The sequence below is a fragment of the Ambystoma mexicanum genome, chromosome 6q, assembly GCF_040938575.1.
Source record: "Ambystoma mexicanum isolate Mex_15411 chromosome 6q, UKY_AmexF1_1, whole genome shotgun sequence".
NCBI lineage: Eukaryota > Metazoa > Chordata > Amphibia > Caudata > Ambystomatidae > Ambystoma > Ambystoma mexicanum.
In genome coordinates, this window is record NC_090937.1 from 398,490,762 (window position 1) to 398,502,766 (window position 12,005).

Below are 12,005 nucleotides of genomic sequence, written 5' to 3' on the forward strand. Positions count from 1 at the left end.
GCATCCAAACGAACACATACTTGAGGGATACTGCACATACCATCAATAAATTTGAGAACTTACCCTTTGACCCAGATACTCAATATCTGGTCACGATGGATATAAAAGCGCTTTACTCCAACATCCCGCAAGAAGCTGCTATTGAATGCACCAGGGAGTGGCTCACCAGCAACCCCACACAAGACAGGGTTCCAACTAATTTCATTATTGAACTAATGACTTTAGCCCTCCAGAGGAATTTGTTCACATTCGATAAGCAGATGTATCTTCAAACTAAAGGCACTGCGATGGGGGCAGCATTCGCCCCCAGTCTGGCCATTTTATACATGGCGAAATACGAAGAACAATATGTGTTTTCCCCACAAAACCAATGGAAAGAACAGATACACCATTAGTACAGATACATCGACGATGTAATCTTCATTTGGACAGGGGAACTGGATCAACTTCTAAAATTCTGGGAATGGCTGAACTCATGTAACAGCGGCATACAGTTCACTATAGAACATAACAAATCCAAGATCACTTTTCTTGACCTTATGATCCAACACCTGAATGGCAAACTTATTTGTAATTTGCATCGGAAGAGTACAGACAGGAATACTCTTCTCCATCACACAAGCAACCACCCAAAGCACACTAAACAAAATTTGCCATTCGGTCAATTCTTAAGGATACGCAGAAACTGCACAAAGAAAGAAGATTTCCGAACTCATGCAGAGATCCTGTCGGGGAGACTAAAGGAAAGGGGTTATCCCAAAAGACTTCTAAATCAATCGATGAAGAGAGCCCTGAATATGAATAGAGAACAGCTCCTACAAACAGGAGAAGAAGAACCCAACAAAGGAGAGGATAGGCTCACTTGTGCCATTACACATGGCAAACACACAGCAGCAATAAAGAGAATTGTCCAGAAACATTGGCATATTGCCAAACTAAACCTTCCAGAGGAAGAACCTCCCAGATTTGCCTATAAGAGGGCAAAAAATTTGAAAGAACACTTAATACACTCACTATTTCAAGCTGAACCTTCCCGCATAGGACAGAGAACACTACGCCCTATACAGGGACATCATCCATGCGGCAACTGTGTGGCCTGTCGTTTCACCATGAAAATGAAATCTTTTAAGATTGGACAAAGAAACTGGATGCTGAAGGATTTCACGAACTGCAAAAGTTCCCTAGTTATCTACTGCATCAAATGTCCATGCGGTTTGAAGTATGTCGGACAAACAATGAGATCTGTGCATTTGAGAATTTCGGAGCACAGGTCGAAGATTAGGTGCAAAACATTGACAGCACCACTGGTCCCACACTTCCTGGAGGCGAGACATACCCCTAACAATATTAAATGGTGGGTTTTAGAGAAAGTCAAAGGAGGACCGGATCTTCTAAACAGTCTACTGTACAAGGAATCACGGTGGATACATCGTTTAGATACGTACCACCAAGGACTCAACAAAGCGTTCCATCCGGTCACACATTAGAGGCTCGGACCCCCTAATAACATCACCCATTGCACATAGCCGAAGGAGGCATACGCCCATACATAACAGTACAGACAAGTGTACAGCCCCAGGCTCAACTCCAGATATAAAGATGCAGCGTTCAGACCTTATGCAGTAAGCAATATCAGCAGGTCACACTTACAGGACAATTTCAACTTGCTTCCGAATGCTTCCCGATGGCGACTAGCCACAGCAGTAAGCGGGATTAGCGGGAGGATCACTAATCACCAAAAACCAAGTCAACCGTATACAATACCAAGCACCCAACAAGACACCAGGGCACTACCGGTTCTGCCAGCACCAATCAGCGAGGATCGTGAACCCGCTGCGACCAATAGCAAGAGCTTCTTGCCTTGGACTACAATTCCCAGCAACGGTAGTATTCCTTACGTGTCCAATGTCTCCGAGATCACGTGCTCCAATCAGGCACGCGACTTTCGTGTTCATGACAACGAACGCCGCTCAGCACAGAGCGATACCGACAACAAGAGACACGGATGAGCTCGCCGGCTCTGATTTAGCGAGTCGCTGTAGAAGGCCCAGAAGTAAGTGCTTTCATGCGGCTCAGATCATGCCAACTACTATTTATACACTTTAGATAGGGGAGACTTCCAAGGGGCCCGCGCACATATACTGGGATATATCACCCTTTCCACCATTCCCAGGCCACCACGCAGCCTAAGTTAAAAACTCCTCACTAGGACACGCTATGTAGGACAGCCATTATCCTATACATATGCTTTACCCAGCCACTAAGTTAATTGCTTTTGACAAGAACCACTGGCTTACATATTTTTCAGGCCGATGCATACGCGAGGTTCCACTCTGGCAATATCCAGATTATCAATGACAAGATTCCGACAGAGCACCAGTGCCACCCTACGGACTTGACCACAGATACACTCGCCCAGTCCTCCCGGCCCACCCCAGAATTCGGGAACCACTCCTTACCTTGGACCAGGTAGGACCTGAGGCATGTCTCTTTTGGTGACTTCCAGATACCCACACAAAGGGACCAGCGCAACATGAGGCACTAATCAGTATTCCCCCTCTCTTCTTTTTCTTTCTCCTCCTTTTCTGTTACCTTCTTGGCTCCTGACAGATCCACAAGTTTTAGGACCAAGGAAGGGACCACAGATATTCCAGTCCAACCGACTAGCACCGCAACAAGGCACAGTAGCAGCCCCATAGGAGGACAAGGGGTGTCTCGACTTTCCGGACCACACTCAAACCCAGACCTCGGGATAAGCGCAACGGCAGGTAAAACCACAGCCGTTTGAGCAGAGATACATAAGTAAGATTATGGTGTCAGAACTATTCTGACAGGTTATGCGAGGGAGTATTTCAATCTCTATTTTTTATTTTCCTACACTTACACAGAGTCTTGAACTAATATGCCCTGATGAAGGCGGATGTATGCGAAAGCTGCAAGACAGCCGAAACGTGAACAGCTTGAGAAGCTCGCCAAGCATCACGTTGGCAAAGAACTCTTTTACCTCATAAAGACCCACATATTGGGTAACACAGAAGCCCAGAGTAAAGATCAAGCCAATCTTATGGACAAATGAACTGTCTTGAAAGGAATCAACTTGAAAAGACTTCCTGTATACTTAGGGGCAACTACTTTAAGAGTTTCCCCCTCCCCCTAATTTTTTCCTTTATTGTATTTATAAGAACATTTTGCTGAAATTTCAATTTTGGTTTGTCATGTTGTTTAAATGTTTTGAAAAATGTCCATGATTTCTCCATTTCTCTGTACAATGAATCATGAAGTTGAATGATTGTGTTTTTTGAATTGATATAATGCACTTTGAAGAAATTAATACAGATTTTAAGAAAATGCACAAAAGTTTTGGACTAAATTACTTTTCCAATTCACTACTCCATTTATTATCCCCAATCTGTCAAAAATTATAGGTGACTATAGGATTGTTCTTTTCTCCCTCCAACCAGCTCAATCTCACTATAACGTGTGATAAATGCCAGCATTAGTGGATTGATACAACTTACAGCATTCCTGAAAAGAAATTGTCGAGTGTTTGCTCCCCCAGAATTTAGTTCAACTTAGATTGTGTTAAGTAAGGGTAGGATACACCTATTGTTTATGGATTTCAGTTATTTGGGGCTCAGTATCCTTACCCTATACAGCCTCGTCCTTGAACCCCTACGGGGGCTCACGATTATACCAATTAAGGGCAACCCAAGTTGCTAAGGACTAACCACTATAGTTAGGACATTTCAGTGTAGTAATTCTGCAACAACCTTCAGTCCATCGCTAAGCAGTTTTTACCTCTCCCAAGGAAAAGATATCTGGGCTACACAGTGACAGGCCTGGAGTCGAGACACCCGTACAAACCCTATGTAGGAATTTTTCCCATATAAATAGTAGTCTCTTACTCATCTCTGCCCCTTCATAGATTAAGGAATGGCAGAACAAGCTACACTAAGCTTTACCGAACAGCAGATACGAGACATAATAGAAGGGCCGTCATTCTTTGACTCAGCAACCGGTAACGACCCGACAGGAGGGATCAGTAATACCGGGGATGAGATTCTAAGATTAAAAAAGAAAACATTCAGAACTGAATTACATGCCCATTTCCTCAGGCAATATTTGAAAGCAAGTATTATCCCGAACAGACTTATAGTACGTAACACCCCATGTCTATTTTTAGACGACAAAGAATATGTGACAAATTTCAGTTACATTGCCACTAAGTGCAGCCGGGACTTAATGGTCCTAACAATCAACACAGCACAAAAAATCAGTCACCATATGCAGAAAGAATTAGAAACAGAGGAGAATAAATTCAAGTCAAACACCACCATCACTGATGCACAGAAACAGTTGGAAGACCTAAACCAAACCTTTGAAGATTTTAAAAACACTACACTGTCTAGGAAAAACAAAAAATTACAAAAAGACATTAAGGATTTCCAATTAGACAAAGTGTACCCCTACATCGCTGATAACTACCTGGCTAACTTAAATCAAGGTGCACAATTGGGTTCTCAACCCATCAGACCACAACGTGATAGACGCAGAGGGGTGAATTTCTTAGGGTCCAGCAGTGGATCATCTTCAGACGATCAAACCCGACAACCAACCAGTGCTTCCCAACCAAGCTTTCCATACCTACCACCACAGTTCTTTCCTTTTTTAGGGGGTGGGGGTTTTGGCAATCCCCCATGGGGATTATCCCCAATGGGCACCTACCCAAAGAGGAGGAAGGCGAGGGTACCGACCCAGGCGAGGGAGACAGAGATAATTGCACAAAACAGTGACGATCTTCAGTCACCCATCTTTAATTTAGCCAATATCGAATTAACAGAGGGCCAGATATCGGTCCTCATGAAGGGCCTCTCCTTCGTCCCTATCGTAGATACGGACTGGTACGACTCAGAAATGGAGATCCGAAAATTCTGAGGAAAGTGAGACTCTGGACGTACTTCAAAGAACACCCAATGGATCAGGGGGATGTAACAACAGACACAGGGCTACATATATCCTCTACTTTTACCCCAACAGATGGACAGACACCTAATGAACTTCTGACGTTTGAAAGATGCGTCCTACAAGATTTTACCAAACTAAAGGATAGCAAGAATACCAGATACTTTGGAGGATACCACAATCTAACCAGGACAGAAAAACAAGCACTCCTTGATTTACGCAACAACAAGGACATTATTATAAAGCCAGCGGACAAGGGAGGTGGGACAGTAATTATGACCACCACGCAATATAAGAAAATGGTACTAGCCATCTTAGGAGATCGTGAATGTTATTCCATTCTCCGCAAAGATCCAACGAAAGATCTAGATCTGGAAATATCACAAGCAGTTAATTATGCACTGGAACGGAATTGGATTTCCTCTAAGGAAGCAGATTTTCTTGCAACACCAGGGGGAAGAACTCCATGCTTTTACGCCTTACCTAAGATACACAAGGGCTCAACCAACCCGCCAGGAAGACCAATAGTCTCAGGGTGCGGGTCGATCTTAGAACCTCTGAGTAAGTTTGTGGACAAATTTCTGCAACCACTCAGCATCCAAACGAACACATACTTGAGGGATACTGCACATACCATAAATAAATTTGAGAACTTACCCTTTGACCCAGATAGTCAATATCTGGTCACGATGGATATAAAAGCGCTTTACTCCAACATCCCGCAAGAAGCTGCTATTGAATGCACTAGGGAGTGGCTCACCAGCAACCCCACACAAGACAGGGTTCCAACTAATTTCATTATTGAACTAATGACTTTAGCCCTCCAGAGGAATTTGTTCACATTCGATAAGCAGATGTATCTTCAAACTAAAGGCACTGCGATGGGGGCCGCATTTGCCCCCGGTCTGGCCATTTTATACATGGCAAAATACGAAGAACAATATGTGTTTTCCCCACAAAACCAATGGAAAGAACAGATACACCATTAGTACAGATACATCGAGGATGTAATCTTCATTTGGACAGGGGAACTGGATCAACTTCTACAATTCTGGGAATGGCTGAACTCATGTAACAGCGACATACAGTTCACTATAGAACATAACAAATCCAAGATCACTTTTCTTGACCTTATGATCCAACACCTGAATGGCAAACTTATTTGTAATTTGCATCGGAAGAGTACAGACAGGAATACTCTTCTCCATCACACAAGCAACCACCCAAAGCACACTAAACAAAATTTGCCATTCGGTCAATTCTTAAGGATACGCAGAAACTGCACAAAGAAAGAAGATTTCCGAACTCATGCAGAGATCCTGTCGGGAAGACTAAAGGAAAGGGGTTATCCCAAAAGACTTCTAAATCAATCGATGAAGAGAGCCCTGAATATGAATAGAGAACAGCTCCTACAAACAGGAGAAGAAGAACCCAACAAAGGAGAGGATAGGCTCACTTGTGCCATTACACATGGCAAACACACAGCAGCAATAAAGAGAATTGTCCAGAAACATTGGCATATTGCCAAACTAAACCTTCCAGAGGAAGAACCTCCCAGATTTGCCTATAAGAGGGCAAATAATTTGAAAGAACACTTAATACACTCACTATTTCAAGCTGAACCTTCCCGCATAGGACAGAGAACACTACGCCCTATACAGGGACATCATCCATGCGGCAACTGTGTGGCCTGTCGTTTCACCATGAAAATGAAATCTTTTAAGATTGGACAAAGAAACTGGATGCTGAAGGATTTCACGAGCTGCAAAAGTGCCCAAGTTATCTACTGCATCGAATGTCCATGCGGTTTGAAGTATGTCGGACAAACAATGAGATCTGTGCATTTGAGAATTTCGGAGCACAGGTCGAAGATTAGGTGCAAAACATTGACAGCACCACTGGTCCCACACTTCCTGGAGGTGAGACATACCCCTAACGATATTAAATGGTGGGTTTTAGAAAAAGTCAAAGGAGGACCGGATCTTCTAAACAGTCTACTGTACAAGGAATCACGGTGGATACATCGTTTAGATACGTACCACCAAGGACTCAACGAAGCGTTCCATCCGGTCACACATTAAAGGCTCGGACCCCCTAATAACATCACCCATTGCACATAGGCGAAGGAGGCATACGCCCATACATAACAGTACAGGACAAGTGTACAGCCCCAGGCTCAACTCCAGATATAAAGATGCAGCGTTCAGACCTTACGCAGTAAGCAATATCAGCAGGTCACACTTACAGGACGATTTCAACTTGCTTCCGAATGCTTCCCGATGGCGACTAGCCACAGCAGTAAGCGGGATTAGCGGGAGGATCACTAATCACCAAAAACCAAGTCAACCGTATACAATACCAAGCGCCCAACAAGACACCAGGGCACTACCGGTTTTGCCAGCACCAATCAGCGAGGATCGTGAACCCGCTGCGACCAATAGCAAGAGCTTCTTGCCTTGGACTACAATTCCCAGCAACGGTAGTATTCCTTACGTGACCAATGTCTCCGAGATCACGTGCTCCAATCAGGCACACGACTTTCGTGTTCATGACAACGAACGCCGCTCAACACAGAGCGATACCGACAACAAGAGACACGGATGAGCTCGCCGGCTCTGATTTAGCGAGTCGCTGTAGAAGGCCCAGAAGTAAGTGCTTTCATGCGGTTCAGATCATGCCAACTACTATTTATACACTTTAGATACGGGAGACTTCCAAGGGGCCCGCGCACATATACTGGGATATATCACCCTTTCCACCATTCCCAAGCCACCACGCAGCCTAAGTTAAAAACTCCTCACTAGGACACGCTATGTAGGACAGCCATTATCCTATACATATGCTTTACCCAGCCACTAAGTTAATTGCTTTTGACAAGAACCACTGGCTTACATATTTTTCAGGCCGATGCATACGCGAGGTTCCACTCTGGCAATATCCAGATTATCAATGACAAGATTCCGACAGAGCACCAGTGCCACCCTACGGACTTGACCACAGATACACTCGCCCAGTCCTCCCGGCCCACCCCAGAATTCGGGCACCACTCCTTACCTTGGACCAGGTAGGACCTGAGGCATGTCTCTTTTGGTGACTTCCAGATACCCACACAAAGGGACCAGCGCAACATGAGGCACTAATCAGTATTCCCCCTCTCTTCTTTTTCTTTCTCCTCCTTTTCTGTTACCTTCTTGGCTCCTGACAGATCCACAAGTTTTAGGACCAAGGAAGGGACCACAGATATTCCAGTCCAACCGACTAGCACCGCAACAAGGCACAGTAGCAGCCCCATAGGAGGACAAGGGGTGTCTCGACTTTCCGGACCACACTCAAACCCAGACCTCGGGATAAGCGCAACGGCAGGTAAAACCACAGCCGTTTGAGCAGAGATACATAAGTAAGATTATGGTGTCCGAACTATTCTGACAGGTTATGCGAGGGAGAATTTCAATCTCTATTTTTTATTTTCCTACACTTACACAGAGTCTTGAACTAATATGCCCTGATGAAGGCGGATGTATGCGAAAGCTGCAAGACCGCCGAAACGTGAACAGCTTGAGAAGCTCGCCAAGCATCACGTTGGCAAAGAATTATTTTACCTCATAAAGACCCACATATTGGGTAACACAGAAGCCCAGAGTAAAGATCAAGCCAATCTTATGGACAAATGAACTGTCTTGAAAGGAATCAACTTGAAAAGACTTCCTGTATACTTAGGCGCAACTACTTTAAAAGTTTCCCCCTCCCCCTAATTTTTTCCTTTATTGAATTTATAAGAACATTTTGCTGAAATTTCAATTTTGGTTTGTCATGTTGTTTAAATGTTTTGAAAAATGTCCATGATTTCTCCATTTCTCTGTACAATGAATCATGAAGTTGAATGATTGTGTTTTTTGAATTGATATAATGCACTTTGAAGAAATTAATACAGATTTTAAGAAAATGCACAAAAGTTTTGGACTAAATTACTTTTCCAATTCACTACTCCATTTATTATCCCCAATCTGTCAAAAATTATAGGTGACTATAGGATTGTTCTTTTCTCCCTCCAACCAGCTCAATCTCACTATAACGTGTGATAAATGCCAGCATTAGTGGATTGATACAACTTACAGCATTCCTGAAAAGAAATTGTCGAGTGTTTGCTCCCCCAGAATTTAGTTCAACTTAGATTGTGTTAAATAAGGGTAGGATACACCTATTGTTTATGCAAATCACCAGTGAGGCCTTACTCAAAGTTTTGAACGTGGGAAACGGTCGGACAGACGGCAGAATTGTCGTTCTCGATAAAGAAGCACCGAAGGCAAGAGTTGCTGCCGTATGCCAGGTTGAAACAGTGCAGCCTCTTGAAAGTTCATCCCTCATCCTTGAAGTGATAACACCAATAGTGCCCACGACTGAGAAACTAAAGAGTCCAATTTTCCAGACACTGCAGGAAAAATGAAGCAGGATAAACGGAACCTATCTAGAGCACCCTGTCGTCTGTCAGGCTAAACCAGTGCAGCCGTTCGAAAGTACGTCCTTCCCCCACAAATTGAAAACATCAATAGCGCCTATGATTGAAAAACTAAAGAGCCCGACTTTCCAGACTTTGCAGGAAAAACGAAACAAGATAATTGGGACCTGCCCTGAGTACCCTGTAATGAGGGGGGACTGATGACCAGAACGAGAATGAACTGTAGGAGAATCAGACCATTGGACGAGTTAAATTTAAATAGTTAGACTATTGGTCGAGAGGTTAAAACGTCTGACAATTTGATCTTAAAAAGACGCAACATCATTAACCTACTACACCACGTACCTAGTTTACGTGCCGTTACCACTGAGGACTTAAAGTTTGTCGAATTTCCGGATGAGCGACAAAATGACAAAGTGGTACTGCATGTCACCTCAACTTTAATAGCTGGTTCTATTCTGGAAGCAAATGTGTCTCTTTTATCATTGGGCTTTGTTGTCTATAAATTAGACGATGGTCAGTCTGTGTCTCCTCGTAAGGGTCAGAATGGGATTGACCTTCCTGCATCACGACTCTCAACTCTACTTAAACCATCAGCGCCATCAACTGAAAGAGTTCATACCCGGCTGACTGGCTTAACTACGACAATTTGCAATACGCCTTGCGAAGATGGTCCTAAAGATAGAACAGTGCTACACGGAAAGAAACGGATCTCGTTTGTCGAAGACAAAAGCTCTGTACTTGAGGACGGAAGCGAGAGACTCACTATAACTATACAAGGCAAAATGCAACCAGGCGCCTCAGCGCCGATCCTCCAATAACTAGTCACATTCATGGCTCAACACATGACTGGCAATGGCTGGCTGACACCTTAAACAACAACTCTCACCAATAATACCAGAAGGGTGTCGCCTTGCAGCATTGTGTATTAGGATCCTGGAATACGCATGGTTTTACTCACTTGATGAACACTGAGTGGTTGGGAGGGTTGGATATAGCCTGCCTTCAAGAGACCTGGTTAAGTGGTATCCCTGTTACACCAGACTTTGAGATAGCATTAAACCCTGCCATAAAATTGGAGAAGGGTCGCCCTATGGCAGGTCTTATAACCTTGGTAAGACGATCATCTGGATACAGCATTGCCAATTCTGTAAATCACTCTCCCTTCATCCAGGAATCAACAATCGTCAAATTGGTCAAACATTCCCGCAGCAAAGAACAAGTGGCCATTTTAAACTTATATTGGAACCATGCGAGGGCTGGAACACATGTGTTCATTGACGCAGTTTCAAGTGTCATAGATCGCCTATTGGTCGACCAAGAAGGGTACTTTGTGGCGACCTGAACATAGACTATTTCAACCCAAAATCGCTTCAGAAAAAAACCTTGGCAACACAATGAATGAAAGAAATGGGTGTAAGAAACTTAAGTCAACAACCGAATCGATGGCTGAATCCATCACAATCCTGCTACACAAACCGGGAAAAGACCCCGAACTAGCTGCCTCGTATCTCCCCATCTCACTCCTAAACATCGACGGGAAGATGTTTGCCAAAGTAATGGCCAACAGACTAGCTCCAGCCCTACCAACCCTAATTGATCAAGACCAAACGGGATTCATCCCTGGGAGAAGTACCCATGACAATATCAGAAGGACGATCGACATTATCGAGAGCGCCCACAAACTAAAGGTAGGAATGGCCGCAATATCCTTAGACGCACAAAAGGCCTTTGACCTGGTTGATTGGGGTTACATCCGGGCAGTTCTGACACACATGGGCTTTGGGCCGAATTTTACCACATGGGTAATGGCTAACTACCACTCTCCCACCACACAGTTGCGGGTCAACAGCACAGGATCCAGCAAAATCCACATATCCAGGGGCACTAGACAGGGTTGCCCACTCTCCCCCCTAATCTTCACTCTCTCTATGGAGCACTTTGCAGCAAGAATTTGGCAAAATACGAACATAAGTGGGTTGTCTGTGTGAGGCCATGAATATAAAATTGCGCTGTACGCTGACGATGTTCTAATAACGGCAACAAACCTGGCATCGTCCCTAGGTGCTATATGGGATGAAATTTCAGAATTCGGGACTCTATCAGGGTTCAGGGTAAACCTATCCAAATCCGTAGCATTACCGGTGAATCTCTCTAAACAGGAAAAAGACAATCTCAGCCTCCTAATGCCGATCCCATGGTCATCAGGCCCAATCGACTATCTCGGTGTTCGCATCCCCAACGACCCACTGCGCCTATACTCATGCAACTTCCCGCAACTGATCAAAGATCTTCAAAAAGATCTCAAAAGGTGGAAGCCACAGCAAATATCATGGTTTGGCAGAATCACAGCCATCAAAATGAACCTGATCCCCAGATGGCTATACCATTGTACAGCACTCCCAATCAACATTCCGGGCCCAGCCCTCGCAGCCCTGCAAAAGCAAATCCAAGCATTCGTATGGGGGGTAAAAAACCTTGCATAGCCAAACGAATAATGATGAGGGGAATTCCACAGGGTGGTTTGGGAGTTCCGGATCTTGCTAGATACACGCTGGCAGCGCAACTCTCTCACGCCTTCACATGG